This window comes from Callithrix jacchus, chromosome 7, assembly GCF_049354715.1.
Source record: "Callithrix jacchus isolate 240 chromosome 7, calJac240_pri, whole genome shotgun sequence".
Classification (NCBI taxonomy): Eukaryota; Metazoa; Chordata; class Mammalia; order Primates; family Cebidae; genus Callithrix; species Callithrix jacchus.
Window position 1 is genome coordinate 124799161 of NC_133508.1, and position 6833 is coordinate 124805993.

The 6833-nt window shown below is 43.9% G+C and overlaps 1 pseudogene; it reads right to left on the minus strand.

Moving 5' to 3' along the window:
* Window positions 1–299: 299 nt before the first annotated feature.
* Window positions 300–1594, minus strand: LOC100394038 (Y-box-binding protein 1 pseudogene; annotated as a pseudogene).
* Window positions 1595–6833: the final 5239 nt, after the last annotated feature.

Below are 6833 nucleotides of genomic sequence, written 5' to 3' on the forward strand. Positions count from 1 at the left end.
CACGGTATCTACTAGCTGTGTTGCTTGAGGAAAGCTGGACAGTTTCTAACTTCTTTCAACATCGGATTCCTAATCTGTACAAAATAGGCAATATTAGATGATATAACACATGCAAAGCACTCTTACAGTTTCCCTTTTAGCTTTCCAGGTAAAACATAAGTAATCAAAAAGGCGGCTCTTTCACTTCACCTTAGCCCCTGTGGACATTTGTTGTTTTCATTCATCAATATTTGTTCAGGTCCTTCTCTGTGCCAGGAACTGTGCTGTCTTCATCAAGGTAAAGGCAGATAATATGCTTTTACAACCCACTCCCATTTCACCCACATCAACTTTTACGCTTCAGTATTATCCCTAGTAGCAACTTCTACCTGCTTTTACCTGTAGGAAAATACTGTAATGAGTTTTCTCGGCACACTTGCCTTTTCTTTCTTCCCTTAGCAACAGGTGCTTGCAGTTTGTTGACTTTTTGGAAAAAAGTTGTACACTTTTATTACAAATTAAAAATGAAGTTCTTAAAAATCTCAACTTGACCAGATATGAAACCATTTAAAAATGTTTAAAGGCGTATTTAGAAAAACCAGGCTTTTTTAAAAAACATGTTTGTTATTACCAAAAAGAGATGTCTTTAGGTAAAAATAATAAAAACCCCATGCTGCATAGATAATGCAGATAGTTCTACTTACCTGGTCAACGGGCAAGAAGCAAGCACTTAAGGTCTTCAGCTCCAATCTTTTGTTCATTTCCTATTGCTGGAATTTCTTATTTCTTCTTGTTGGATGACTAAACCCGATGATGGTAGAGATGGCAAGCCAGTATTTACTCAGCCCCACCCTCCTCAGCCTCAGGAGTGAACGAACGCTCAGCTGATTCTCAGCTGGTGGATCGGTTGCTTTTGCCTCTTTGCCATCTTGTGGGTCAGGGTTTTCTGGGTGTCTGCGTAGGTATTTGAAGTTGTGGCAGTACCGACGCCGAGGTGGCTGCTGACCTTCCGTCTCATCTCCTTGATTGTCTATCTTCTTCATTGCCGTCCTCTCTAGGCTGTCTTTGGCGAGGAGGGTCCCTGCAGAATCGTGGTCTATATCCCGGATACATAGTCTGCCTCACTGGTCTACCTTGTTCTCCTGCACCCTGGTTGTCAGCACCCTCCATCACTTCTCCCTGCACAGGAGGGTTGGAATACTGTGGTCGACGCCCATAGGGTCTCTGCATGTATCAGGTGGGAACCTTCGCCTGCAGTAGGGCCTGCGTTGTTGGGCCTGGCCTTTGGGAGCACTCTCTGATCCCTCGTTCTTTTCCCCTCTCACTATTCTGGTAATTTTACTGGTAATTGCGTGGAGGACCCCTACTACGTGGATAGCGTCTATAATGGTTACAGTCTACTGCATATTTACTGCCTTGAACTAGAACGCCACCAAGACCTGTAACGTTTGCTGCCTCCGCACCCTTTTCTCCTTCAACATCAAACTCCACAGTCTCTCCATCTCCTACACTGCGAAGGTCCTTCCTGGGGTTATTCTTCTTTATGGCAGTCTGGTGTACAGATACATCTTCCTTGGTGTCATTCCTGTTCATGAAACCATATCCATTCCTTACATTGAACCATTTTACTGTTTCCCAAACCTTCCTTGTGATGATCTTTTTGTCCGCCGCAGGAGCCATCGGATGTGAGCCCTCCCCACCACTCCAGGCCATCGCTCCCTGCGCCACTGCCCGTAGTGCCAGACTTGGTGTCAGTGGCGCAGAGGGCAGGGGTGGTGGGGGCATGGGGGAGAGGGGTGATGGGGTCGCGGGGAGAGGGGGTGGCAGGGAGGGTGGGGGGAAGGGTGGGGTCAGCCCAGGGGGAAAGGGGGGGCGGCGGCCAGCTGCTTTTGGTTGCGGTGATGGTGACTGGGGCCGACTGGGACCGGCTGCGGCAGCTATGGCTCCTCCTGGGATGTGATGGTAACTAGGCCGGCCGCGGTGCCGCAGGGGCTGCTCAGGGCTCTCTGGGGTCTCCTCTCCGCTCCCGCTACCAATTGGACTAGCAGTTTTAACTTTCTATAGGAATGAGCTCGAGTCTAGCAGGAACACAGTTGTCATTGGAGTTCTATATGTTGATACGAGCAGGGGAGTGAGGTGGCTTCAGGACACAGAGACTGAATAACTTGGCATCCCAAACTGATAGTTTATAATTGATCCAGGAGTCTCATTCTACACTTATCCTGAAGTCATTCTCTATGATCTACTACTTACTGAAAGAAGAAATTAATTAGTTAAGAATATGTGCAAGGAAACCCAGGGGTTCAATATTAATGTAACATAAGTAGCTTACAGCTAGTCAAGTGGTTTTAACAACGTAGTTCAACTACAGTCGAGACAACCTTGAAAAACCTAGGCCAGAGAAGCGTGCCTGGAGACCTCTTTTACTACTGAAACTGTTTCCGCTACCATCATTAATTATTGTAGGCATGAGATCATGATCTGTAGTTCAATCGCTTTTGGGGTCCAGGACATCATTTAGATTCATGGGCATAGTTTCAGTTCTGAACCTCAATTAGCCATTTTGTAAATCTTGCCACTGGTCACATGGCTATTATTTCTCTTCTATAGTACTTGTCTCATTGCCTTGGTTTCGCTTGTTTTCATGGCTCCTTTATGTACTAACCTACCAACTTCTTGCATATGTGTAGTACTCATTTTTGTTTTTCTAGAGACTAACACAGTGTTTAGATGATCAATAATTGTTTACTGAGTGAATTAATAAAAATCAAAAAAGACCAAAAAAAGCTGTTCCTGGTTCAAGACATGATTATTAGACAGACCAGTAGTGTGAAAATCAACCAACTTTTCATCACCTCCACTGATGAAGGATGATTTCCTTTACATGGGTTGGTCCTAGCTTCCTGGTTAGTTCTTCTGTTTCTAGGTGAAACTCTCAGAAGCCCCTTTTAATGCTGCCTCCTGCTTGTAGGGACCTCAGGTTATTCCTCCTACTCAGTGACATCTCATTAGTTTTGCAGAAAGGTGAGATTTACAACTTCTATAGAAGTTTTCCTGTACTGACTAACAGGGAAGGAAGCTATAACTGGTTGAATTAGCACAACGTATTTGCCTTCCTTCCGGCTGCCATAAATTCTTAGGATGACACAGAATCAACATTTCAGATGATTATATCTGGCTTGTAAATTGTCCTCCAAATTGCCACCTTTCCCCCCTAACCTACACCTGGAGGACTAAGGTATAGGAATAGCTCTGACCTCTGACCTTAGAGCCAAGGTTAATTGGCAGCAAGATCACATGACTAACCACTCCTTTCAAGACAAGCCCTGGAAATGCTACCAGACTATTTTTTCAGAAGTCTTTGATTTTTTTTTTTTAACCAGGAAGTTTTGTATTGACAAAACCTCTGTTATAAGACTTTGCCCAAAATTCTTCAAAAAATGCCCAAGTCACACTTAATTCTTTGGAAACTAGACTCTCTGACAATGAATTTGCTAGTGATTGTTAGCAACAGGTAGATCACAACTGGTCTTATGACGCATGAAAATTGTACACATTGCACTCTGAATAATAAATTACAATACATTTAGAAGAAAGATGTATTAGTCAACCCAGTCATGTTTAGCAAACTATGAAGAAAATACTTTTTATTTTTATTTTCAAGATAGAAAAGAGGGTGGCAGGCTTTTGGTTAGTATACCTTAGGAAACGACGAGAAGCCAAAGGAAATCTTTCTTATTTGTATACATTTGAAAGAAGCAGGAGAATATGAGCTTTCTTTAGGCTGACATTGAAAAGTGATTGTGAATGACTTATAATACATGCAGAAAATGTAGGTAATTTCTTAAAACCATTAGTTATCTTTATTGTGTCCTTTAGAGCCCCAGCCCCAGATAGGAAAACTCCATAATAAGCTTTCGGGGAGAAGCAAATGTTGGCAATCATGCTTTCCAACAAGAGATTTCAGAGAAGTCACAAAACCAAAGAAACCATTTCCCTGGCTTCTTTCTGTTTGCTGGGCAAATATACAAAGCTTCTTGTCAATTTTACAGTCAATTATGGATACCAAACTGGAAAAAAAAAGCAGTGAGACACAGGTGAGACTTTTAATTTTGAGAAACACTCAGAAAAACTAATGTCATTCCTAGAGAAACTACGTGCTAAGTGCTGGTCAATTTTTTTTTCTGTCATCTGTCTCTTCAGTTTCAACAGATATCATGATGTCAATGAAAACTCACAGGTGCTGCTCCGTGGACAGGACCGGGATCCGAAGGAAGGTGTTTAGAGAGCTCAGTTCCTATTGGAGGGACCCTGGCAACTTGCTTCACTTCCCTGAACCTCAGTTGAGTCTAGAAAGTGTCTTCAATGGCCCAGTTCAGCTTAATATCTACCTTGGATTGTCATACTTTCTGCCTAGATTCAAAACATTTGAGGTAAGACACAGAAATAAAAAGTTTAACTCTTTGCCAGTTAAAGAGGGAAGGAAGAAAGGGAGGGAAGGAAGAAAAGGAGGGAGGGAAGGAAGGAAGGAAAAAGGGAGGAGGGATAGAGGGAGGGAGGAAGGAAGAAAGGAAGGAAGGGTGGGTTGCTATTTTTTATTTTGAGACAGTATTGCTCTGTCTCCAGGCACCAGGCTGGAGTGCAGTGGCATGATCTTGGCTCACTGCAACCTCCACCTCCCAGGTTCAAGCAATTCTCCTGCCACAGCCTCCCGAGTAGCTGGAATTACAGGTGTGTGCCACTGCGCCCAGCTAATTTTGGATTTTTTAGTAGAGATGGGGTTTCACCATGTTGGCCAGGATGGTCTCGCTCTCTTGACCTTGTGACCCACCTGCCTCCCAAAGTGCTGGGATTATAGGCGTGAGCCACCACGCCCAGCCTGGGTTGCTAATTTATAGACTCCCCTGGGCTACACACGGTACCTATTTTCCCAGCAGTAACTTTAGGGAGGAAAGAGCAACAGACACTTGGGGCAGCTCAGCTCTTCCACCCTGCTTCTCACCTGAGCTCGCCCATTCTTATTTGGCAGGGACCCCTGGGGGTCCATCTCCGGTAACTGGACTTAAAAAATTAACAATCCTCAGAACAAGGATCACTGAGGAAAACAAAACCAAAACCAAAAAAAAAAAAACCCCTAAAAATCCAAGGCAAAGTCAGACAGGCCAGGCTCTGCTTCTTAACCCCTTTAATATTATGCATTTAAATAAATGTATTATCTCAAAGAGAATGTTTGCTCACTATAGCAGAGAAACATTCACCTCCATTGTGTATAGTATTTTAATATGATCAAAGCATTTAGAAATCTTTCTTTTATCTTTTTGTAATGTAGAAGTTTTTGTTTTTTGAGACAGGTCTCACTCTGTCACCCACACTGGAGTGTAGAGGCACCATCTTGGCTCAATGCAACCTGTCTCCTGGCCTGAAGCTATCCTCCTGCCTCATCCTTCTGAGTAGCTGAGACTACAAGTGTGTGCAACCATGCCCAGCTAATTTTGTAATTTTTTTCTGTAGTGACAGAGTTTTACCCTTGTTGCCCAGGCTGGTCTTGAACTTCCCAGCTTATGTGATCCACCCGCCAAGGCCTCCCAAAGTGTTGGGATTATAGGCGTGAGCCAACACACCCCATTTAGAAGTATTTTTAAGTTTCAATTTTATTTATTTTAGAGACAGGGTCTGGCTCTGTTGCCCAGCCTGCAGTGCAGTAAAATGATCACAGCTCACCATAACCTCGAACTCCTGGGCTCAAGTGATCCTTCTGCCTCAGCTTTCCTCATAGCTAGGACTACAGGCTGGTGCTGCCATACCCTGCTACTTATTTTATTTTATTTTTTGGAAAGATAGGGTCTTGCTATGTTGCCCAAGCTTGTTTCAAACTCCTAGCCTCAAGCGATTCTCCTGCCTCAGCTTCCCAAAGCATTGGGATTATAAGCGTAAACCACTTTGGCCAGAAGTTATTTTAAAAAAATTCTGACTAAAACGGGGCTCACAATTGGAAAACTTTCAGTCATCTGGACTTGTCTCAAGCAACACTCAGTCTTAGAAAAATAAGAGCAGAAAGACTTGAAGTCACTTGCCTAAGCACCAAGCTGCTTCCTGGCAGAAGCCAGGGGCATATTTTGCCCTGTTTGCATGTGTGTTTGCTCATTTTAAGGTGAGAGGAGCCATTAGGAAGTCTTTTCTTAGGTCAATATTACATCAGGGCTGCAGTATGAATCAGGTAAACTCAACATGGTTTTTGGCAGTGGTTTTTTTTTTTTTTTTTTCCTCACATGGGGAAAGAGGAGGATTTTTGTAGAGTTCAACTCTGTGCTGTCTCCAGATACATCCTCTTCCTCCCCCATCCCTGGTCGCTAACTTTTCCATTTTGTAAAGCACATGCTTCTTAACTCCTTTCCTGATGTAAGAGTTAGAGCATGCAACTCAGGTCAGACCGATCAATGCATTTTCTCCATCAGCCTCAGACAGAGGGGCCCTGTGACTAACGCTGCTCCCATCAGAGGAATGTCAGGACTCACTAGCAGTACTGAAATAATGCATTTTTCCTTTTTGGCTGTGAGAAGCACACAGCTCCAGGAAGGTGGTCATTTGAGCACCACAGTAGGAGTCATCTTCAGGATAAAGCAACAGCCTGGAAGGCAGAGCAAAGAAAAAAAGAACTAGATACGAGCTGGGCACGGTGGCTCATGCCTGTAATCCCAGCACTTTGGGAGGCCAAGGCAGGCAGATCACGAGGTCAAGAAATTGAGACCATCCTGGCCAACATGGTGAAAGCCAGTCTCTATTAAAAATACAAAAATTAGCTGGGTGTGGTGGTGCATGCCTGTAGTCCTAGCTACTCAGAAGGCTGAGGCAGG